General features: G+C 44.4%; 1 long non-coding RNA gene across 7 annotated transcripts in view; it reads left to right on the forward strand.

Annotated features, from left to right (window-relative positions):
• Nucleotides 1-12,504, forward strand: part of LOC139600902 (uncharacterized) — a 160,483-nt gene that overhangs the window by 119,948 nt on the left and 28,031 nt on the right. For all 7 annotated transcript variants that reach the window (XR_011682703.1, XR_011682706.1, XR_011682704.1 and 4 more), the window contains 2 exons: nucleotides 4,958-4,989; nucleotides 10,582-10,657. This is a non-coding gene — a long non-coding RNA (uncharacterized lncRNA). The remainder of the gene's footprint in view (nucleotides 1-4,957; nucleotides 4,990-10,581; nucleotides 10,658-12,504) is intronic.

A 12,504-nucleotide genomic window follows, 5' to 3' on the forward strand; every position in this document is an offset into this window, starting at 1 on the left:
AAAACAACAATAAAAAAACCCCAAAACAAAACAAAAAATAAAACACACAAAAAACCCCAAAAAAACCAAAAAAAACAAACCAAAAAACCCCAAAACTTAACTGGTATGGACAATAGAAGATCTCCCTCTTTCCTCCCCACAAATCTCCATGAAAACTTGAAGATTACTTAAAATCTTTAATAAAAAACAAAAACAAAAAAAACAAACCAAAACAAAGCAAAACAAAAAAAACCTACAAAAAACCCCAAAAAAACAACAACAACAACAAAAAAACCAAACCAAAACACAAAAAAACCAAAAAAACCCCCAAAAAAACCAAACAAAAAACACCCAAAACTTAACTGGTATGGGCAATATAAGATCTCCCTCTTTCCTCCCCACAAATAACCGTGAAAACTTAAAGATTATTTAAAATCTTTAATAACTAATTTTAAAATTATTTAAAATTAGTTATTCTCACTACCATCGAGTTTTCCTAAAGTTCCCATTCAATTTATTTTTTTTTTCCCCAATTGGAAAGGAGTGGCAGGGGACACTCTGCCAGTGAGAAATTGTACCTGTAAGGTTCTGCCTCCCCATTTCCAGCTCCCAGCAAACTGCCCCAGCCCAGCTGAGGCAGGAATGCATGGAAGGCTCTGCCAGGAATGCCCAAACCTGAGATGGAACCCAGTATGGGCTGAGATCCCAAACTGGGCTGGGTTCAGCTGAACCCATTTCCATTTCCAGCCCTGAGCTGCCAGATCAGGGTCCTGCCCCGGCCTGGAGCCACCTCTGCTGTAAAAATGATGGGAAATGATTCAGGAGCTCCCAGCACGAGGGTTAAAGGTTCTGCTGGTGTCCCAGGCCTGAGCCATGATGCTGTGATTCAAACATTTGGACTGGAACCAGGAGATGGGAGAGAAATTCCAGGCTCTGGTGGTCACTTCCTCTGTCAGCTCCTGGAAATCTCTGCTGCTCCCTTTGCTCCCATCTTCAGCCTGTGGCAGAGCAGGGAATTGAGCTGGTAATCCAGGGAATTTTCTGGAATCCTTCAATAGGGAATTGAATTGATAATCCAGGGAATTTTCTGGAATCCTCCAGTAGGGAATTGAACTGGTAATCCAGGGAATTTTCTGGAATCCTTCAGTAGGGAATTGAGCTGGTAACCCAGGGAATTTTCTGGAATCCTTCAATAGGGAATTGAATTGGTAATCCAGGGAATTTTCTGGAATCCTTCAGTAGGGAATTGAGCTGGTAATCCAGGGAATTTTCTGGAAGCCTTCAGTAGGGAATTGAGCTGATAACCCAGGGAATTTTCTGGAATCATTCAGCAGGGAATTGAGCTGATAACCCAGGGAATTTTCTGGAATCCTTCAGTAGGGAATTGAACTGATAGTTCAGGGAATTTTCTGGAATCCTTCAGTAGGGAATTGAATTGGTAATCCAGGGAATTTCCTGAAATCCTTCAGTAGGGAATTGAATTGATAATCCAGGGAATTTCTGAAATCCTTCAGTAGGGAATTGAGCTGGTAACCCAGGGAATTTCCTGGAATCCTTCAGTAGGGAATTGAACTGGTAACCCAGGGAATTTCCTGGAATCCTTCAGCAGGGAATTGAGCTGATAACCCAGGGAATTTTCTGGAATCCTTCAGTAGGGAATTGAATTGATAACCCAGGGAATTTTCTGGAATCCTTCAGTAGGGAATTGAACTGGTAATCCAGGGAAGTTCCTGAATCCTCCAGTAGGGAATTGAACTGGTAATCCAGGGAATTTTCTGGAATCCTTCAGTAGGGAATTGAACTGATAATCCAGGGAATTTTCTGGAATCCTTCAGTAGGGAATTGAACTGGTAATCCAGGGAATTTTCTGGAATCCTTCAATAGGGAATTGAACTGGTAATCCAGGGAATTTTCTGGAATCCTTCAATTTGGTGTTAAAATATTGTTCCATCCCCGCATTCCTACCAAGTGGAAACAGTTTAAAGTTGGAAATGAAGGACAAAAAGCTGAGAAAGTTTGAAGGACGTGGATGAATGCCCTTTCCTCAGCCTGGTGACAGGGAGGGACAGCCTGGATCAGGGGCTGAGGGCTGGCAATGCCAGGAAATGAATGCAGGGTGCATTTTCCCCTGGCTTTGGTTAGAATCCCAAAGAATGAGTGTCCATGAGCAATGCTGAGAGGATCAATGTGAAGGAGAATTAATTTTGTGCCTCCAAAGCTGTGTTTAGTCAGTCATGGTCACTGAAATCCCCTTAATTGGATAAATTCTTTGCCTGTGTCACATTCTGATGGATGAAGCTTTGTCCTCCTGGTTCCTGACAGGTCAGGAGGGAAGGGAAGAAGGAAGGGGAATTTCTGGACTCTTTCTTTAGGTGTGCCAACATCTATTTTCTGCTAAATTAATTTGTACCTGAAGGTTTGTATGTCTAGAAGAGTTTACAGGATCAGCTGCGCTGGTTTGCTGTTAAAATTTACCTTTATCACAGCTTTCATTTCAAGCTGGAAGAAGGTGAATTTTCTTTTCTCTCTGGGATTTCTAGAACAGGGCATGTAGAGGTCAAAATTTCTTGCTAGAAAACTCTGACAGGTGTGAAAAAAAATTCATCCAAACCATTCATAAGTCATGATTCCCTTCCCCACTTGCTGCATTTAACTGCTCTGAGACAGTTTTATTCCAAATATCAGCAGTCTTGGGTCAAATTTGGGCTGTTGCTTGTCAGGGATGGAAATTCTGCATATCCTGGTGGTGTCTTGTGTCCCATCTGAGTGTTTGCAGTTTCAGGCATCACTCCTGCTCTGCCTCAGCTTGAACCCAGAGATGGAGGATTTGGGCCTCGTGCTTCTCTGCCCAAATTGTGGTGTCTGTAACCAAAAAAAAAAAAAACAAAAAAAACCCCAAAAAAACCCCCAAAAAACTCCAAAAACCAAAACAAAACAACCCCAAAAAATCCAAAAATACCCAAAAAAACAACCAAACAAAGCAAAAAAACAACCCCAAACAAACAAACAAACAAACAAACAAAACCCAAAAAACCAAAACCCCCCAAAAAACCCAAAACAAAACAAAAAAGAAGGTGAGGTTTGCCTGCTGTGGGAAAAGATTGGAGAAAATCTCATTTTCTTGGTGATGAGGCCATAAAAACCCCCATGGCCAGCAGCAGCAAGGTGGAGTTTCCATGAGGGAAACTGCAGAAGGGAAAATGCTCCCTAAATTAAATGACCTGAGCTGCATTCACATCACACGATAGGAACACTGCAATGGGGTTTTCTCCTTCTTTTCTGGGGATTTATCTACTCTGTGGATGCTTCCAAACAGCTTTATTATTTCCTAGATATTTTTAGATATTATTATTTCCTAGATATTATTAGATATTATTATTTCCTGTATATTATTAGATATTATTATTATTATTATTATTATTATTATTATTATTATTATTTCCTAGATATTTTTTTTTCCTAGATAACTTGGGATTTCTTTTCCTTTCAGCTTGTTCCAAGTGGCAGGCAGGTACAATCCCAAAATATTTGCTGGAGGGGAAGCCACTCTCAGTCCCCCCCCTGCAAGGATTTTATCTCTCCTTTAAATTCCCCAGTTGAAAGCAGGGGTAATGACACTTGTAATGATGATAAAATGGAGCGTGGCTGCATGGAGTAACGCTTAAAAATAATGATACACCTCTAAGTAGGTCTTATAAAAGGAAATCTTAAATAGCTCCAGGGAAACAGATGCTTTGGGGGACTTGGGGATAAAAATAGTGGCTTCCAATTGGCAACCAAAACAGAAATGCAGCCCCACTCAGTCGAGCTCAGCAGCAGAAATTCCTCTGAAAAGCTCAGGGCCCCAAAAGTGGGAAGGTGTGGAAAGCACCTGGTGCTGCACCTGCGCTGGGGTTTAGCATCTTTTGGCCTCTTCTGCTGTTCACCAGAGAGCCACGGAGTGGTTTGGGTGGCAAGGACATTAAAGCTCATCCAGCTCCTCCCTGGCACCTTCCACCATCCCAGGCTGCTCCAGCCTGGCCTTGGGCACTGCCAGGGATCCAGGGCAGCTCTGGCAGGGAAAAAATAATATCCAGGAAGTAATAATATCTAAAAATATCTAGGAGATAATAAAACTGTTTGGAGGCATCCACAGAGGAGATAAATCCCCAGAAAAGAAGGAGAAAACCCCACTTAAGTGTTCCTATAATGTGGAGTAAATGCAGCTCAGGTCATTTAATTTACCTGTGCCAGGGGAGAATTCCTCCCCAATATCCCAACCAAACCTCCTCTCTGTCAGTTCAAAGTGATTTTTCTTGCTATTTCTCAGCTTTCTCCCCACAATGGAGCCTTCCAAGTGCCCTGTGCAGTCAGGAGCTTTGCCCAGGGCTCCTTTTTGGGGCTGCTCAGGGCCTGGTGCTTTGCTAGGATGGGAAAGGGCTGGGGGTTTGTGCTGTGCAGGGTGAGCTTTCAAAGGGCAGCTGCAGGTGGCTGTGCAGGGCCAAAGGCAGGGGATGTTTTCCTGCTCCCCCAGGGGAGTGTGGGCAGCCCCAGCCCAGCCCAGTGTCTGCTTAGGTACCAATTCCACTGATTTGAAGTGGAAATAACTGGGATTTCGTGGACAGGAGGAGCTGTGGCTTGATCCCTTCTCCTGGCTCTGCTGTGGAAGTGAAAATCTCCTTCAAGAACCCCTCAAAGCTCATTCCAGCTGTTTGTCCTTCCTCAGCCCCAGCAACCCCTCAAGGCTCATTCCAGCTGTTTCCTGGTGTGTGGACCTCAAGGCAGGTGCCTCAACCCCACGTTTTTGGGTTTTGGGACAGAAGCACCAGCCTGTACAAAGGAGCTGAGCAAGATGAGGAAAGGGGAATGTTTGTTTTGTGTGCTTTGGTTTAACTCAGAGAAACAAAATCCTGTTTTTTGTGAGGATTTCTGCTTTTAGGGCAGACGCTGGATCTCAAATGAACAGTTTTAACTTGTTGGTTTGGTGTTTTCCTTTCAGATGGGCTCTCCCAAACCAAGACAAGCAGTCAGGTGAGTCAAACCTTGATCCCTGCTCCCAACTCATGGAATATTTCTCCTGCCTGGGGTGACCTGGACAGGGAACCCCCCGAGGCTGAGCACAAGGAATTCCCTCTCCTGTGCTTCTGTCCTGGGTAGAAAGCAAAGGTGATGCTCCTTGGGGAGCTCTGGGTTCCTGTTGTGGGATTTGCTGCCTTCAGGACAATCCCTCACGCAGAGAATCCCAGATTTGATGGGACTTTAAATCCCACCTCATTCCAGCCCCTGCCATGGGAAGAATTTTCCTTGGGAGCTGCAAGTCCTCCTGAATGCTGAATGCTCCAAGGCACAGCCCATGAAATTGGCTTTCCCCACGTGTGCTGCTGCTGCTGGTTTTGTAGATTCCTGGGTTCCTCGTGTGAGGATGGAAATCCTCATCTCCCCCAGAGCAGGGCACAAAAGGAGCAGGAAAAGCAGGTGCTGAGTGATCCCTCTGAGCTGCCCATCAGCAGGAGAGGATTTGAGATGGGCCAGAGAGGGAAGGAGGGCTTAAAGAAAGAGATGGATTTCCTGCATCCAAATCAAGGAACAACCAGGAAAAAAAAAAAAAAATAAAGAAAACCTCACCAAGTTTAATCCTGTCCCAGACAAGGTCAGCAGGCACCACACACAAATAGCTCAGGCTTTGATTTGATCTATCCCTTCCTAAAAGTGGAAGGTGAAAATATTACATCCAGGGAACAGGCAGGGGGGGAAACTGAAGGGAGGAGGGAAAATCAAGGTTGTTTAATGTGGATATGTGGATATAATGTGGATATATGGATATAATGTGGATATATGGATATAATGTGGATATATGGATATAATGTGGATATATGGATATAATGTGGATATACGAGCCCAGCGTGCTGGGAGAGCGGGCCCCAGCGTCTGGTGGGTCGGACATCGTTAGATCTGGCAGGGATTCAGACATCTGCCAGGGAAAGGGGCATTTTGTCAGCAGAAGCGGGACAGGAGAGAAAGGCAGCGAGAGCCTCGCAGCGCTCCCCATCCATCCACCCAGAGAACGCTTCCTCTTTAACAAAAACTCCCTTCCCAGGCTGGGGCTCCTGTGTTTTATATCCCGCAGCCAGGTCCCCGCCCCAGCCCTCCGCACCCAGCGGCGCCTTTAACCCGTTCGGTTTGGCAGCGCCGTGCGGGGCCGCGCTCAGCGCTGGTGCAATGGTGCCGCAGTGCTGCGTGCTCGGAATGCCAGATGCAGCACGGGGGGAAAGGCCACAAATGTGCCTGCGTTCCCAGTTTACACCAGTCTCCTTAGCAACTTCTCTGATTATTTCATTTTTTTTCTCCCCCCCCCCCCCCTTTTTTTTTTTCCGTACGTGTGAGTGCAGCGGCGTTGTCCCAAATCTCCAGCGAATAAAACATTCCCTGAGTTTTTTTCTCAGTGTTGTTTTGCCTTTTCCTTTTGTTAAATTAGTGGCTTCATTTTAATTTTAATTTTATTTTTCCCCTCTCTGTACCCTCGGAGAAGGATGGCAGAGGGGCTGGGGGCACTGGGATAGTTTTTATTGTGACTTGCCCAGAGTTGGTTCCTTTCCAGTTGTTCACATCTCAGCATGTGGAATTATTGTGCTTTCTCCCGATTTGCCACAGCATTGGCACCAGCCTGACATTGTTACTCATTGGAATTGTATTTGGAGCCGGGCTGATTTGCTTTTAATTTTTTTCTTCTTTTTAAAATTTATTTATTTTAATCACCCGCATCTTCTTTCTTTTTTTTTTTTATTTTTTATTTTTTTTAATTTCATTTCATAACAACCCCTTTGATTTTCCAAACAATATATTTAACAGTCTGTAAAATGGAGGAGAGGAGGAAAAAAAACAAAAAACAAAACCAACCCACCAGGGTGAGAGGACTGTGGCAGTCTGTCCCCGAATCCCATATTCCCCTCCCTGTGCCATTTTTTTTTAGTTGCCTCCTGAAGAACCCCCTCCCTCCCCATAGGAGGGAGTGGCCTTGTAGGGATCAAGGTACGTTGGATTATTATTATTTTATTTTTTTTTTCCCCCCAGTTTCTGTGATACTTTATTAATAGCACGGGGCAAGAGAGAGGCTGAAGGGTGGGGAGAGCAGGGGAGGAGGGTGGAGAAAAGCAGAGTTCTCCTCCAAGCCCTGTACCTCGAAATAACTCAAGGGGAAAAGAGTTGCAGCCTCACTTGAGTTGTTTCAAAATCTTCCTGGGTGCTTTTACTTTTTCTTTTGCTTCTATTTTTTTTTTTTAATTATTATTTCCAAGGGGAGGGGGTAGAAAAAGAAAAAAAAAATAAAAAGAAGAAACTGAGCCAAAAAACATTTTGAAGGCTTGATCTTGGCTTCTATACAAACAGATGTTGCCTGTCATTCCGTTGTTAAGCAGGCAGCAGATTGGAGCAAGCAGCAGCAGTTTAGGGGGAACTGCAGCAGAACTGCAAAGTGGGAGATGCAGAAATGCAGAAATATATTTTTCTTTTCTTTTTTTGTTTTTTGGTTTGGTTTGTTTTTTTTTTTTTTTTTTTTTTTTTGTTCTACAGGTAGATATTTTTCCCCTGGAATTACCTCTAATTACAACACGTCTCTCTTCAATTTTATTTTTTTTAATTCAATTTTTTTTTTTTTTTTTTTTTTTTTTTTTTTTGTCGTGGGCAAAACAACCCCAAAACCAAATGGAAAAGCAGTAGGAACTTCCACCCAAACGCAGCTATTTTTTTTTTTTTTAGGGCTGGTTTTGAGAGCTTTTTTTTTTTTGGTTGTTCTTTCTCACACGTGTAGGGAAGGGGGTTCTGTTGGAAATGCTTTGGCATTCTCGGTAAGTGAACGTTTGCCATCACTCAGGTCAGGGATTTCAGGGATTTTGGGGTTTTCCTTGCTGCCAGCCCTGCTCCCGGTGCTGGAGGTGCAGCTGGGGAGCTCCAAGGCCTTTCTGTCTCCTCTCCAAGGTTTGGGAAGGCTGCAGGACCAGAACCTCGCTGTTTGTCCTGCAGAAATTCTCCCGGAGCTCTTTTGTGCTCTGCCTGTGGGTTTCATCCCCTCATCCTTTTGATGCCCTCAGATTTTTTCCTCCCTGCTCCCCTTTTCACTTCTCCCCTCTGGTTTAATCTCTGCCTGGCTGGGAGAAGAGAGGAAACAGCAAAACTCAGCAGGCTTTGAGCCGAAGGAGTTAAAAGTTTCTTGGCACCAGAGCAGCAGTTTAGCAACAGATCAGTTCATTTAAATGAAAGAAATCACAGCCCCAGCCATCTGATTTTGAAATTTCACATCTTCTGCTTCCACTTTAGAACAAAGCTTCTGTTTTTCCTTTCCCCCTTTTATTAATTCACGCTGCTTTTGTTCTAGACTCGGTGGCTTTGCACAGAAACTTGGGATCGGGCTGGGTTTTCCCTGGAAATGTGAAATTATGGGGGCGCCTCCATCATCTCCTGCACCCCCAGCAGCTGCTGGCAGGGTTGGGAACAGCTCCCATTTTTGGGATAAAGGCACCTCAGCCCTGGGAAAAGGAGCAGTGTCCAGCAGGGAACTGAGGAACCGAGCGGGGATTTTCCCTGCCCGCATCTGGAGTTTGGGACTCAGGCTGGATTTTCCCATTAAATGTGAAATTATGGGGGTGCCTCCATCATCCTGCACACCCAGCAGCTGCTGGCAGAGCTGTTTGTGAGCTGGGAACAGCTCCCGTTTTTGGGATAAAAGCACCTCAGCCCTGGGAAAAGGAGCAGTGTCCAACAGGGAACTGAGGGACCGAGTGGGGATTTTCCCTGCCCACATCTGGAGTTTGGGACTCAGGATTTTCCCTTTAAATATGAAATTATGGGAGTGCCTCCATCACCTCCTGCACACCCAGCAGCTGCTGGCAGGGCTGGGAACAGCTCCCATTTTTGGGATAAAGGCACCAGAGCCCTGGGAAAAGGAGCAGTGTCCAACAGGGAACTGAGGAACCGAGCGGGGATTTTCCCTGCCCACATCTGGAGTTTGTGTCCCTCCAACATCTGCAGCACCAAGTGGTGGCTCAGGGTTCCATAATCCTGCACTTTATGGTGTACACAGAGCATAACCCCCATCATGGTTTCAATATTCCGGCCCAAAAGGATCACAAACAACTTTTTTTGTTGCTGTTTGTTCATTTAAATGCGCTCGAGCCCTGGCACGGGTCCCGGGAGTTTTGTTTCTACGTCAAGGAAAATGAAATAAATCAACTCCTCAGCGGTGGAGTTGGGGATTTAAGAAATAATAATGGTTAAAAATTTTTTTTTAAAAATTAATTCATTAAAAAAAATAAAATGTAATAAAGAAAAAAAAACAGGAAAAAAGGGAAAAAAATTAAAAAATGATCTATTGATAAATTATTAAAATTAAATTGAGTGGCTTACGCTGAAGGAATGTGTTTGGAGGGAGTTGGGACCAAGAGGCTTTTCCATGGAGCTTCTTCCCAGGGGCATTGCATCCAAGAAAGGCCGGCATGTTTGGGAATGGGTGAATCCTATCACGGAAAAAAGGGGGGAATCCTTCTGCTCCCCAATCCCACCATCCCTGCACCCCTGGATGAACCCTCAGTGGGGAGGAACGGCCTTGAGGGGACGAGAAATCGAGGTGCTGGTGCTGAGAGGGGGCAGAGGCACCGACCTCCACCTCTGCCGTGGCTGCTGGTGGCTCTGGCTGGGTTTGGGTTTTGCTCTTCCCTGCTCTCCTGGCCAGCGTCGGGAGCCGGCCCGTCCCCCTTCATATTGGGAATATTTCTGTGGGTGTCGTTGTGGTTACATCACAGAGCTCTCCTTCCTCATCTCCATTCTTGTGCAAAATTCAAATAATTCCCCCCCTCCCCGATAGCAGCTGTGCATGGGGTTGGTTTTTTTTTTTTAGGGTTTTTTTTTTCTGTGTTTTTTTTTTTTAAGTCGCTCTTTAACGTTGCGAAAGGAACAATAAAATGAAAGGCAAAACCGGCATCTTAAAACTTGGCAAGTGAAAGCAGCTTGGACTGGCAGCCAAGAATCCTGCTGTGGTGCAAAAAGAATAGCATCCACGGAGCCACCACAACCCGGGGCTTCTCCTCTTTTCACAATCGCGCCGGCACCGAGAAATAATTATTCCTTGTATCAGTGTTAAAAGAGTCAACAAGCTTCAAAAAGCTTGCTTGGGGAACCTCCTCCAAAGCAGGTAACGATGCTCCTCTTTGATTCTGCTTGCTCCAGCTGGAGTTTTGGGGTGAGGATCTGGAGAGCAGAGCTAATCACTTGCAGGAGTTGGTGCGTGTCGCTGGCTGCCAGGGAAGGCGTTCGCCTCGTCCTCCTTTCTTTCTTTTCCTGAATGGATTTGGTGGGAACAGCACTGGCAAACTTCTGGAGTGGTTGTGTTCCCAGGAATGTTTTATTTCCACGTTTTTGTGGGGGGGGGTTGAGCCAAGGTGGAAGACGGGAAATAATCATCCAAAAAACCAATTTAAAAATGAGGATGTTGGGAGGTGGGGAGGCGTTTCTCTGGTAGGAGCTGGGCTGTTCTTTTTTGCTCCTACAAGCTGTAGCCTCTGCCTGTAGGAAAACAGCATCCATTCCTTGAAAATATGCCATGAAAATATCCATAAATATTTTGTCTTCCAGAATGCGTTCCCGAGGAGTTGGGCCTAGCAATATGGCAGCGCACGTTCCATAGGAAACCCTGCAGAATGCTGCTGAGGTAATTCGGATTCTCAGTCAGTATCTCCCTTTCCTTTCTCATTCCTTAAAATTATTTCATAAGAAATCCTTAAAAAGTTGCTAGGATAGAGTGCATGTGTGTGTGTATGTAAATATATATATATATATATATATATTTATAGGCCTAATTACCTTGGGGTTAAAACTGGGGAGAAAAGAATGGGAATTATTTCACAGTTGTGTGTCTGATTTGCCTGAATTTCGGGGCAGAAGGACGAAATGGCTGCAAACAGCTTTTTGCTCAGGAGCACAATGCATTCCGTGGTGATCGATCTCCCTGGACAGGGCATTTCTGCTTTGTGGTTTGCAAGGAAACCACCCACAGACCAAACCCCAATGTTAGATCTTCAGAGATTTTCTATCCCCATATTTCCATCTACATTCCTTTGGATATAAATCTTTAAAACACCAGCTTTATATTGGGTTGTTACTGATAAAAATATTCTGTGTTTTTGGCCGTCCCACGTAGCAGAGCCTTGTTGATCCTGTGATCACTGATGTTGTAAAATTAATAATGAAGCAAAGTGTGCTCAGTGTAAGGATCTGAGAAACCTGAATATAAATCCCTTAATGTGCAGGTTGAAACTTTTTATTTGTAATCTCAGCATTCGAGGCAAATTCAGGCTGATGCTGATTGATTTGTTTGCCTCTGATGGATTTTCTGCCACTGTGTGTGTGTTCATCAGGTTTTCACAAGGTACAATAGCTCTGGGATTAATCAATGGGGGAAAACGTTTCCAACCCCACATCTTGGCAAATCCATGGCTCTCTTTCAATCCCCCTGAATATATTGGATACAAGTGAAATTCTTGTTGAAAAAGCAGCTCTCATTTAAAAAAAAAAAAATTAAAAATCAGTATTTTTCAACAAACAAAACTGTTGCTTTGCTGCTGCATTTCTCAATTTGCTGCCTTAAAGCTTGCCCATGGGTTTGTTTTCCAAAAGGAGCAGGTTGGTTCCTGGGTATTTGCAATTTACAGCCCCCGGGTGCCATGGAATGCCCTCCCTGTGCCCCATTGCTCCAGGGCTCTCAGGGGACACAATCAGGGGGACACAATCAAATTGTGCAGGGGGGCACAATCAAATTTACAGTGGGAATTTCTTTGGAGCTTTCCCAGGGGTGGCTCTTGCTGCTTTTCTCCCCCTTTTTCTCCCTTTTTTCCCCCCCTCTGGTGATGGATCCCAACTCCCCTCGTTCCCTTTTGTGCTGGAAAAGCCAATCAGGTGGGGAGTGGGAGGTGCAGCAGGAAAAGGGAGGGTTTTCCCAACAAATCCCACATTTCCTGGAGCATGTGCAGGGCTCCTCGAAGCTCTGGCTCTGGGTGTCCCCTCCAGGCAGAGCTGGGGACACGGGTCCCGTGTAAAAGCCGCCCAAATTCCGCAGCTTGGGTTTTTTCATGGATTTAACCTGTCCCAGGGAAAGGAGATTGGCCCGGGAATTAATGGAAAAGGAAGAAAATGGTTTTGGAAATAGATAAAGTGAGGAAAATGTAACCTCATGGTGATTTCAGTGAGATCATCTCATATAAAAGAATCAAATGTTTTTCTACCAGAGACATTCAAATTAGCTGACTTCATACACATAACTGAATGTAAAGAACATTACATGTCAGGTTAAGCTTTTTTTGTTTGACTACCCTATTCTATAACATTTCAAAATCAATATTTATCTCAAAAATTTACATACAAATAGAAACCTTCTATAAAAACCATATAAACCTTCTATTATAAACCATACTATATAAACCTTATATACCATATAAACCTTATACACCATACAAACCTTATACACCATACATACCAAACCAAACTTTCTAGAAACCACAC

Source organism: Agelaius tricolor, unplaced genomic scaffold (assembly GCF_023055355.1).
Source record: "Agelaius tricolor isolate 1412-34295 unplaced genomic scaffold, bAgeTri1.0.p SCAF_29, whole genome shotgun sequence".
Taxonomy (NCBI): domain Eukaryota; kingdom Metazoa; phylum Chordata; class Aves; order Passeriformes; family Icteridae; genus Agelaius; species Agelaius tricolor.